Source organism: Pinus tabuliformis, chromosome 8, assembly GCF_031772625.1.
Source record: "Pinus tabuliformis cultivar Carrire ecotype Pingquan chromosome 8, CPIR1, whole genome shotgun sequence".
Lineage (NCBI taxonomy): Eukaryota > Viridiplantae > Streptophyta > Pinopsida > Pinales > Pinaceae > Pinus > Pinus tabuliformis.
This window is the reverse complement of record NC_142294.1, coordinates 561,356,873-561,369,805: the sequence shown is the minus strand read 5'-3', so window position 1 is coordinate 561,369,805 and position 12,933 is coordinate 561,356,873. Positions and strand designations below refer to the sequence as shown.

The window sequence follows — 12,933 nt, the reverse complement described above, 5'->3', positions numbered from 1 at the left end:
TTCTAGTGATAGGGGGGCATGACCAACTTAGATGGGGCAACAATAATGAGGGTACCTTTAATCTTAAGGAGGCAAAACACATACTCCTTGAGCTGGATTCTCATGTTCTGGATAAGATTTGGCAGAATCTATGGAGGCATCAAGGTTGGATGAAGATTAAACTCTTCATGTGGCTAGTTCATCATAAGAAAATTCTGACTTGGGATAACATTCGGAAGAGGGGTGTTCTGGGGCCTTCCAGATGCCAGCTCTGTGAGGCCCAAGAGGAAACAATGGAGCACCTTCTCAATAATTGCATCTTCACCTCCAGGTTGTGGGATTCTTTTGCCACCATTTTCCAACAGACCGACAGGGACAAAGGGAGTATTATCAATACCATAAACAACTGGAGAAGACACTTTTTAGATTATGAATTTCTTGGCTCAGCTTGGGCTCTTACGCCAAGCTTCATTATATGGAATGTCTGGAAAGAAAGGAACAACAAAATCTTCAAAAATGAAAAGAGACCCTCCCAACGTCTTTTTGAGCAGATCTTAAAACAGCTTAAGGAGACGGTTGGCACTTTAGTGCGAAATCCCCCTAAGAATCCACCTTCAGATGCTGAAATGCGGATACTTCGACAGTTGGGTCTGCAGGGGCTTATTCCTCAGGGCCTGGATAGGAAGGTAGTGAAAATGGATACTGAGCAGGATTACTGGTATCCTCCCCCTCAGGGTTTTTTGAAATACAACATTAATGGGGCTTCAAAAGGCAACCCGGGTACTGCTGGCTTTGGAGGGGTGTTAAGGGATGAAAACGAAAGTATTCTTTTCATCTTCCATTGCCATTTAGGAAGAGCCACTAACAATATGGCAGAATTAATGGCTTTGGAGCAATGTTTAGATTTCTTGGAGCAGGATAATTGCCAAAATGTGATTGTCGAAGCTGATTCTGAGTTAATCATTAACTCAATCAAGAGAATCAGTTGTGGCACAGAGCCGGAGAAGGTCTCAAAACATTGGAGGCTGATCCAGGTCTTTCAACAGATCCAGCTCCACCTCCTGAGCCTTCGTACAGTAAGTTTTAATCATGTGCGAAGGACGACCAACAAACTGGTGGATATTCTGGCCAATCAAGGAGTGTTCTGTACCGATAGTAGGGTCGTGATGGATTGGCAAGAGATGCCTCAGAATAGACTAAAGGCGCATTGTCACGAACAGGCAGATGAAGACATGATGGTGTTTCGAAACAGAGCCCTGGAGGTGGGGTCTAGATGATTTGGATTCATTATGAATTGCTATTTTTTCCACAGTCTAGTCTTTGGTGGGATGCAGGCCACTGAAGGCCTCCGCAACGCTGATAAGTTCAATCATAGAAACTTCTGGAGAAAGTTGCTCAGCAGACTCTGTTGCTCGGGTGGTTGGCCGGATGGATGGAGCATCATTTTACATGGGTTCATGAACTGGCGCAGAGGGGATGGTGCGAGGGGCCAGAATCCGGGCTTTCTCGGCAGCCTTAATACCCCAGATTTTCTTCCTATGGACACAATACCGCTTGCGGGGTGGTATACGGGTTATCGCAAGCCTTTCAAGCTGGAAGCGGTTTTTCTGAAATGGGAGCAATTCCACTCACCACGCTACACGTGGCCAAGGGAGGGAATGAATACCGCCCTCATCGCGCGCTAACTATCGGTGCTTTAGACCTGTGCAATATGATCCTCAGCTGTCGGATCAAGCACGACAGATCTATGGTCAGGAATAAACGAGCATGTAAGTGGGTCCAGGCAGTTAATCGCCGTGCTTCTAGGTACTGCGGCGTTTTCCTCCGCTGTTGGATCGGGCGAGGAGATTTGATAGTTTAGATTAAGGATGCAAGTCCGGATGAGGAATATATTCCATTTCATGGCGGGAATTGATGATTTTCGCGTATTCCATATGTTCGAGGGTTATTCCCCCATTCGGACCCGATTTCCTTTTAATTGGTTACCTTTTTCGGATTCCTATGAGGTGACCGTTTGGTCTTAGCACTGTCTGTCTTTTAAGGGTGTTGCGTTTTTGTTGGTAGGGTTCGGGGTTTTTGCCCTTAGCTTGGTGCCCTTGGTTTTTAGAGAATAGTTTTTCCTTGTATTTATTTTCCGATCTAATGATAAAGAAGGTACGACTATTGCTTCAGCAAAAAAAAAAGTATAAAGATAAATATGAAGATCGAACCTACTTACTTTTCCAACACTCCCTTTTAACAAGGCATGTATTCATAATGATTCAACAGGTCTATCTCAAGTTGAAATATTCTCATAAGAGGGATCCAAATTGATAAGCATTAATGATGATAGTATCACCATAGCCAACATTGTCACATTACCAAGGCCTTGGTAGGTACACTCTATCTCTCACAAGATTAGAGCACAATGTTGGGAGGCATTCCATGGGACACCACACCGCCTCACCAAGGTACATACTCCACCTAGGATACCTGGAGTATGTCCTCCACTAGACCATTTCCCTCAAGGAAATGTCCGTCCACTAGACCATTCTTTATCCAATTCCATGTGCTTGACGTAGGATCTCCATGAGTCCATCCTAATCCATCACAGTACATGACTCAAGGGTGTTTGTCCAAGATGCTTACCCAATCCACCATTCTCCTTATCCATGTCCATGTATTTGACTTAGGATATTAGTCTTAATTCGTCACAGTACCTAGCACAAGGAGAACCATGCTTATTCAATCCATCATTCTCCCTATCCATGATGCATGCACTAGACTTGTGGTAATTAGTCTTGGCCTAGTATATGACACAAGGAGAACCAGTGTCCAACCTTACTCCCTCTCAACCTGAGAGGAGAAATCCATGCTCATTCCCTCTCAAAAAAGGGAGAGTTCATCAACAAGCCTCAGCTTGTGTCAGAAGTACTCATACTTCCATTACATCAGCCACCAACCCTCTTATCACTGAATTTTCTCATCTCGCAACTTCTTGAACTAGGGCTCCAAATCTGCGTCCTAACAGTTCATGAATTTGTACTTGAGGTCTTCACCAACTGCATCATGAACTGTGTCCAACACTACTTCTTGCCTTGAAGATGGTCCATCATATAGTTCCTTCAACTGATTGATTATCATAGTACAAGGTTAGCCACTCTATTGTTCAATCAACTTTGAAGTTTGAACACAACTTGGCTGACCTTTCCAAACAGGTTCTATCAGTCAACACAACTCTATAGACTCAAATAATTTCGCCTTCTAGTTGCTTCTCTTGTTCCTCCAAGATAGCCAACTCTTAGGGACTTCACCAAATTGCTCTCTAGCATGGATAAGGCTGCTCCACTATCTATGTTCATGAGCTAGATAACTTGCCTTCTTGTAGTGGCTTGTCACTGCATATAACGTCTTCATAATACAAGCCTCTTAAAAATGATTAATCACGTCAACCACTATACTTAGGCCACAGATCAACCAACTACCCTCATACCAATGAATCCCTTCTTGAATTCACTGAACTTAGAGCGTCACCAATAGGCCACACCTCTGTAAATTGTCTCCTCAATTACACAGAACTTAGGGCACAGTAGACTACGCTCTTAACAATGATAAGGCTATTCCTTATTCATTATACTAGGGCATTTTAGGACAACCCACTTGATTGTGACTTATCATACAAGAATCACTTTATCTAGGGCACACTTGGCAGCCCATATAATAGTGACTTCTTCACACAAAATACAGTTTCTCATCAACATAAAACAAGTAACTTACCTCTTCAAGAAATCGATTCAACTTCTCAAGGATCCTTAGTCCTGGTCACTTCTTCGTGACTAAAATTATCTATGGTCACTGTTACTGCTCAAACTAGCAGGGGGTCTTAGAGGGGCACTTGCTAAATCAAGAGAAACAATGAAGCTATAGCCCACTGTCACCACAGCTAAAGCTTCCTACTCTTTATGGACTTTCACCGATAGGAGGAGACCCGATATATAGAGAATCACTTATGAAGGATAGATCAAATAAGATGAATGTGAAGTGATCTCGATAACCCTTTCCTAGGAGAGACTCAAGAGCGGGACTTGCTTGCTTCTTAAGCAAGGTACATGATTCTCTAGGATAGGGTAGTAAGGATTTGAGGGCTTGGCTTAGGGAATGTGACTTATAAAAGAGCTTCCTAAACCTTAAAATCCTTGTGGAACTTGATTTCCCAAGTGGTTTTTGAAGAGTTGACGTTGATAAGATATGGGACAACACGAGACCAAGTGGACTCGCATTAGGTCAAGGGGATAGGATTTAGCAACCAGTGATATGCTTGACCTAATTAGCGAGGGGAAGGGATCAAGGAATGAATTTTCAATGAAAGGCAATGCAAGGATCCCAGTGAGGTTTCTAGCCTAAGGGAAACCAAGGGCAAGAATTGGTCTTCGAGCTAAGACACACCAGCGCAGTTGTGGACCAAAAATAAAAGTATTTGGATGGCTAGATTGTGAGATATTCGATGCCCTAGGTGACCTATGGGGCTAGACCTCGAATGAAGAGGAGAAGGTGAAAAAGAGTTGATTTTTGGGGGACCACCTCTTGGTAGATCAGTGCCTTAGTCTTGGGAGAATGGAGTCTAGGATAAATATGATTGAGGACCTTGTTTCTTGGTCAAGGAGGCCATAAGACTACTTTGCTTGTCTTCTAGGAGAAAGGGAAGCAACCTTACAACTTTATACTTCGAATTGCAAAAGGTGATGGCTTATCAAGATGAATTCATTGATAGAATTATCCCTAGGAAATTTCATTCAAAATTACATGGCCCATACTTTGAGAGATGTTATATGGAGACAAAATTCCACAATTTAAGTAGTAAATGCATGCAGCAATTAGCCCTAAAAATAGCGAAATTCCCAATCCAATGTATATGACAAAGTAAAATAAGAATAATATTAAAAGCATGTACTTACATGTAATAGAACATATCCAACCATCCATAATTTGACAATAGAGAAGCTCCAAGATAAAATAAACCAAATCCAAACATCAAAATTCATCCATAAAGCTCCAATTCATCCTCCATGAAAAAGTGGGAATTCTCAAGAGAGAAAAGATATCCAATCCAAAGTGATGATGAGAAAATGAATTCATCTCACTTATATTTATACAGGAGTTTGAGTTAGTATCTTAGGCCTACATAAGCACCAAAAATAAAATAATGTGTTGATAACCTAACTTTTGGTGACAAGCCCACCAAACTAGCTCATAAATGAAATAATAAGCCTCTTAAGAGGAAAAATGATAAACAATACATGCCGTAGGGCCCTCCAAGAGGCATGATGAGGTCCATAGGTGCCATAATGAAGAATAGGACCCTCAAAAGTGATGGACAAGGGGGTGGCCCCATTGTTCTCCAAACAATAAACTTGTGGTGCTTCCAGTGGGCATGGGGGCACAATAATAACCTCACTGGTCTCCAAATGAGTTGAAGATGCCTGTAGACCATCTGTACGAGCTCTGATGATGGTGTGGGCGATGTGTAATACCCATAAACTGAAATATAGTAACCATAAGGGATTTTGAACACCTACCTGAACTGCTGCCTGCTTCGGTGTAGTTGATGACGCTGCGGTTACTCTGATCCAATTACCGGGAAACCAATTCCTCCCAGCCAGACTGAGTAGAGCCTGGCTGCTCAATCCAGTAAGCTTCTCGCAGAAGCTCACTGCCCCCCGTGCCCAGAACCTCAGACTGATTAAAGCTCTTCCAATGGTCAATCTTCTTCCTCTGGTTTGCCCTCCTGATTTTCTGCTCCTGGTGTTCTCCTGCCCTCTTCTTCCCCCGAACTCAGCCCCTTATCTGCGGTTTTATAGCTGGGTTTAGCGGTGGCCGCCCTGTACACCAGCGACTCCACCGCTTTCTCCCGCGGTGACAGCTTCCTCAAGGGCGTGAGTCATCCTCCCGTACAGGTGTTCATATGAAGTATTCAGGTTTTATAGTGTTTAACCCTCTTAGATGTGTTATGGTGATTATAGTATTATTACATCTCTATTAACCATATACGTACCCTTTTTATAACTTTATAATATTTGATATGTACCTTATCATATTATACGTACCCTTTTATAACTTTATAATATGTGATATGTACCTTATCATATTATACGTACCCTTTTTATAACTTTATAACATTGATATGTATGCTTTCACTTTATTTATGTTTGTTTTTTTTTTAATATAAACTTTAGAACTTTAGGTTAATTAATTATTGATATTAATACTTGGTTTTTATTCTATTTTATTAATATCATGTTTATTTATTTATTATTATATTTTTATTATTATTCTTTTTTATTCAGGAGCATATAATATGTGTATTTAAAGATGGGTCGTTACATAATGCCATATCATCCTACAAGTCCTGGGTCAGCTGCCAAGTACACGGTACATCTGTGGGGCTGGATGGGCAAGGTGAACCAGGTGCATCTTCCTCGTCCAATAGATGGATATCGAGCCAATCTCTGAACATCTCTAGGGATCCATGGAGTGTTTTCTATTGTTGTGGAGGCCCATGGTTCTCAACACACACCCTACATGTGCCAATGAAGTCCTCTGGAGGGTTACAACCCCATATAGGTTGACCAAGCCCAAGATGGAGACTACTTGCAATCTTGCATAAGATCCAATGCGTCCCCTAGCCTTCGAGTACAAAAAGTCATCAAAGAAATCGAGTAAAAGAGCTTACAAACCATGGACCACATGTGGGGACTTCATAATGGCCTGCCCTTCCATAATGGGCTTTGGCATGTGCTAATGTATCCAAACTCCAAATGGGGTTAACCAAGTATCCTATTAGGTGATTTCTACTTCTAAAGGGGATAATATGTCCAAGGTACATCCTTTAAAAGGTGGTGGTATCTGATAAAGAGGTGAATGGAGTAGGGGATGAGAATGGGTAGCCCTGGGTCACATACTAGGGTACAATGGTAGCTAATAAAAGGGAAGCCAACACTTGGGTATATAATGTATAGGAGGGAGCAATCGTGGTACATGAGGTGCCCCGGCCTTGATTTTTCCACCCTTCTTTATATACCTTTTGTCTTTTCATGATTTTTCTTTAATTAACTGCTCGAGGCTCAAGGGGTAAGAGCACGATGTGTGAGATGTAGCAATGGATATCCCCTTTAAGGTAGGGTGGTTCATTGCCCACTAGGGGTTGGGACAATCATGGGTTCCTATATGATGAAGGAGGCTCATAGAACCTGTAGGAACCAGATGATGGCCATGATGATGGGGTAGAGCTCATGTATTGGCTTTTGCCCACATGCTAAGTGTGTTTGTCCCAGTCATCTTTTGCATTTTGTGGTACATTTTCCTGTTGAATGTGGCCAGTTATGCTTTTACTTTTCTTTTTAGCTGCATCAACCTTCGGGGCATCATTCCTGGGCTGACCCAAGGTGTGGGTAAGGGGAAGGGGAGAGCTAGCCCTATGTGGACCCAGTGGAGGAATGTGGACCCAGGTGAGAGAAATGATGAATGGGGTAATAATGAGTGAAAAGGGGGTAATATATGTGGATGAGGGAGTGGGACCATGCAACCAAAATCAGAGTTTCCCATGAAATACCATCCCTAAAGCCAAATGGTCAGTAAAAGAGATCCCACGGGACTAGAATCCAAGGTTAATATCCAAAAATGAGTCTAGGGGACAAGAGCATAGACCTAGCCCATTCTTTTCGTTGAATTTCCCCATTAATCCATGCCGAGAAGTGTCCGTGATAAGCAAACTACAATACTCAATTACCAAATGACAAGGCATACCTTTAGGTTCGGGAGGCCCACCTTCAAACATACGATCATGAAAGGTGGGTGAGGGACCAAATGGCTGGCTCAGGTGGCATAGAAGCGGCACAATGAGCTAGTTGATGGCTGCAAGGCGCTATTGGCTACCGGTTGAGGACCATCTTGGAGGAAAAAATTCTCCTAGGGATGCCACCCACAAAATGGTGGGTAACAATCACCTCAGGAAAAACCTGACTAGACGTTACTACAGACCATACACACCAATGTTTTGTAGGTTTTAACCCTGTACAGAAATTACTTGCAAACAGATTCTTAAAACAGAAAAATATACAATGGGGAGAACATAAAATATACACAGATTTTCTCCCCAAACCCAACTAGGAAAACCAGATTGATTTTTCATTATATTTCTTTCAATGTTACAATACCTTATATACATGTCAAAGCATTCATAAACCCAATCCATTAACCCTAGATTAGAACATAACCGTAGTTCCTTTGACTGGATCTACAAAATACCATGGGAAAAAACCATCATGCTATCATATCGCAAAACCATGTGCAAAAGGCATGCACAAAACCATGGGTAGGTTTGCCCACCATCCTTGTGTCCACATTAAAAAAAAAAAATCTCAGGGCGCTGCCTCGAACCCTGTGCAGGGGGGCGCCCCCGCTATGCCTAGGGCTAATTGTGGAAATAATATAACACATACTCAACATTTTGGTATCAGGGCATTTGTAAACTTCCAAACCCTCCTTGGACCAGGTTCAATTCCCCCAAGTTACGTCAAAGGGGGGGTGTTGGACTAACCATCGCACTTCTGGGAATCAATCATGTGGACTAACCGCCACCCTAGGAACATGGGACTAACCACCCACTCAAGGTAATGGTAATGGTTCAGAAGTTTACTAATGCCTGCAGGCTTTGGTGTAATGGCAAACCTCAACACATTTACTCCAATCTAGAACCCTTCAGACCTGCACATCACCAAAGAGGAAGTTCGGCTCCGAAACCAGCACTTAAAAAAGACATATTTCAGCTGTTTTGAGGATCCCAGCCTCCCTGATGTACTGTCCTTGACTCGTCCCTAATCACAAGAATAATCCACGCCTTTTGCGCAGAATACCAAGCCCAAAAACTCATCCAACCTTTACAGAAAATCAGCCCTTAACTCAGATTAAATTTGGCCTCATCTTCAGCTATTATACCACAGATAAACATAGAATACTGCTCCACAGCTGCAGTCGTTTTCTCCTGAGGCTAGACGTCACATTTAGGCTTGTCTCACTTATGGTAGATTGCCTTTTCTTTGCAGTAACCAGATCCTCACATGGTCTTTCCAGAATGAATTCAAATCTAGGTCACTTTTCAAATCACTGTTCATCTATGTCACATCATCATGAAGCAAGGTCACGGTTACTTCAATAGATAACCCTTATTATAGTCTTGCCTCGATGTGTATTGTTGATATATCAAACTTGCATGCCCAGAAAAGGAACTCGCATCACTGTATGTTGCTAGTAATGCATTTCAGATCATCTATCAAGTTTTCACATTTCTATTTGCCAACTTTACTTCATATCTTTTGTCATATAATGTTGACTTCAGATTGATAGCGTTACATATATATATCACAATGCTTCGTATTACTTCCAGATATTGTTGTAAAGTCCAAATTACATGAAAAGGTGTGTCTAGATGCCCTTTTCGAACTTTGCACAAAACTTCAGTCTAGTAGTTCAATGAAGAATATTTCTCATTCTATCACACAAAAAGAGCGAGATATGCCACAAGACTTTGGATGTAAATCTCATTCATTGTTTTAAGCTTGAATCAGAACTTCAAATAGTTGATCCAAAACTTCGTATCTGTATCAAGATGTTTTTCTCATAGAACTTCATATTGTATGATTGATATAGATAACAAGTCTTCTATATCTACCCAGGAGCAAGAGTTACAGTTCTTCGTATGGGTGCTTTCTTTAGAGCTTCAGATACCCTCTTGAATAGTCATTATAGAGGTTATCACAGAGTACCTTTCATTTAACAAACCTTCGTATTAGTAGTCTTCTTGACAATCCAACAGGGTGTATTCTTTTAACCTTTAATACTCTGATCTTCTTGATGGAGGACTTCAAACTTCCAAGACTAAGCCAACAATATGTGATCTGAACTCGGACTCCACAGGGATTTCAAATAAGACTTCAAACACAGCTGCCAACAGAAAGTGATCTTCAATCCTCCTTTTACCGACCTTAGCTTTGATACCATGTTGGAAAATCAAGAAAACTGTAGATTTCCTTGATAATTATTTGTGAACTTACTTGATAATTTTTGTGTTTTTTTTCTTCGTCAAGTAATCACTAAAATATAAGCATGAAGATCACAAGAGACAATAACCACAAGATATAGGCTCCACACCAGGGGAAAAGCCCACAATTGGGAAAACCCGAACATTCCTCTTCTTATATTATTAGATCAAATGAGATATCCAAGACCAAGACCAAGACAACTTCCTCCATAAGATCCCCAAGTCAGCCCTCCATTTTCTTGCCAAGTTTTATCTTTAAACTGATCTGTCACAGGCTCGTATTTTACAGACTTTGTAGACCTTCTTTAGCTCGCAAATCCCAGTTATTACAGTCCTTTATCAGCTCGCATATTATAATCATCATAGTCCTTTCATCAGCTCACATATTATAGTCGTTTGTCAACTTTGCATGTCATTACAGGATCAGTCTTCGTAGCTCGCATTTCTCGTTAGGAATTCTGATACTTTCCTGCTCATTTGTCACAGAAGATTCACTTCCTTTTCAGAACTTTTACCACAGAAGAAAGCCACATTTATGTCTTCAATCTTTCTCATAGAACAACAACGAACTTTCTTCTCTTTCTCCACAAAAGGAAAACTCGCTCATAAGCCTCTGATTTTTTCACAGAACTTCCACGAATTGCTTGTCATTTTGGTGGATGATGTATGCCAATATATACCTGATCTCACATGCGAAAAGACACATCCATTGGATGAGCGACTTGTCATCCTGGATGGTTGTCTTGGTCTTATGGAGGACGGTTTGACTCTTAACAAAAATTTATTTCCTTTTTCTTACAAAGAGTCCAAATGTACTTTGACTCAAATTCAATTCTTTGACTGAACAAAAACCTAGAAGCATGAAGAACATGTTTTGCTAAAGAAATAATAATATAAATAGACTTCTTCTTTTGTTGTTACAAGTACAAAGATAAATATGAAGGCTGAACCTAGTTACTTTTCCAACAATTAGAAGCCAAAAACAAAAGCATAAATTTTCATTCTTTGAGGATAAAGCATTTTGAAAGGAGTAGGCAATGTAATGAATATTAATATAAATATTTTTCTTCTTTTTCCTTTTGTTACCAGTACAAAGATAAATATGAAGACTGAACCTCGTTACTTTTCCAACAATTAGAAGCCAAAAGCAAAAGCATAAAGTTTCATTCTTTGAGGAGAAAGCATTTTAAAAAGAGTGGGCAATGTAATGATTATAAATATATAACATATAAACACCATTAAATAGTATTAATGAAATGACATGTCATATATAAAAAACATGATCCGAGGAAGGGATGTGACCTATTAACCATTTGTGACTGTCAATGCTATAAGTACATCATCACATGGCATTATATCATCATCTCTCGTATTTTATTCTATAAAATATTTTAGTTCATATAGATTCTTTTATGTTATCCTGTTTATTTTGAATATTTAGTTTATGAACCAAGATGTTCTTGTCATATTCAGGAAATAAACTTTATTTATTTCAAATTCAACGTTAAAATATCAATTACATTTGATTTTATTAGCACACTGCGAGTTGTGTTTCTGATCTCCATAGTTTTTTGGCAACTCTTTTTAAAGTAATTGTTTCATTTAGAAAAAAAAAATATTGTAACCCATCTTTCATCTTGAAATGTTTTAACTATAGGAAATGGAAAGCCATAGCGTGTCATGCTTGTATGCAATACTTAAAAAAATAAAAATAATGTTAACATAACCTAATCCATGTCCCTAAAGATTTCATGCGATCTACCTTGACATTTATTGCACATATATGTGCTCCAAAAAGGAACAATTTAATGCAGTTTAGATTAGAACATGGAGGAGTCCATGACCTTTAGCAGTGTTTTGAATTTACATTATTTTTATATCTGCATGTATGCTTCATATCTGGTCATGGTTCATGGATGTTTTGTTCAATCATAAAGCATAGTTTAAATTATTTATTGTTGTTGGTCACAGGTCGAAAAATTGCAAAGAGAGAAAAGGATAGATGTTATTGTTGACAGAAATCTCATGCAGAATTATGATCCAGAGGAAGTCGAAGCTATAATCCAGATTGCATTATTGTGCACACAAACCTCACCTGAAGACCGACCCAAGATGACAAAAGTTGTACGAATGCTGGAAGGAGAAGGCCTAGCAGAACTTTGGGAGGAATGGAATCAACAAGTGAGTTATCGAAAAGAACATGAATTGATGCCTAGAAGGTTTGAGTGGGCTGAGGATTCTACATATAACCAAGAAGCCATTGAGCTGTCTGAGGCAAGATGATCTGTGAGATCTAAAGTCACTTCTTAATATGAATCAGATGATGCAATTATATTTATATGCCTGAAGTGACACCTTGAGAGTTAAGCTCTGTCATTTCATTCTTGTTCAATGTTTTATCATTGTGACAAAAATCCTATATAGTTTGGAGTTCCTATACTACCATATAATTGACATGAAATTTTTCCTTAATTTCTGCTTACAAAAGTATCTGCAAATTTCTTTTCGACTTACCATGTAAAGGTATAGTACTCCAAAGTTACTTGGGAGATTTGTAACAGTATGAATTTCTCTGCATATTGTTTGCAGTTCAAGTTGTGATGGATCAACATCTGCAGCAATTTTCTAAAGGACGGGTCTAGACTCATTACTTTCTAACCAATTAACTCTTTATATATGTGTGTGTGTGTGTGTGTGTGTGTGTTCATAAATTTCTAGCTGATCGGAAAAAAATTTATATCTGCCTCAAACTGTAATTCACTGGTGAATTGTGAATGTCCATGTATAATGTTTTTCCAATGTTATCAAGACTGGCTGGTGGCCAAACCAGTCAACCCCATAAATAGGAACCAGATCAGAACATAAACAGAAATTAGATC

At 39.9% G+C, this 12,933-nt stretch overlaps 1 pseudogene across 1 annotated transcript in view; it reads left to right on the top strand.

Moving 5' to 3' along the window:
* LOC149236701 (LRR receptor kinase SERK2-like) overlaps positions 1–12,731 on the top strand; it is a 120,169-nt pseudogene extending 107,438 nt beyond the window's left edge. Inside the window, exon 8 of the transcript XR_016246241.1 lies at positions 12,026–12,731. The product of XR_016246241.1 is annotated as an LRR receptor kinase SERK2-like (transcript). The remainder of the gene's footprint in view (positions 1–12,025) is intronic.
* The last annotated feature ends 202 nt before the right edge of the window (positions 12,732–12,933 follow it).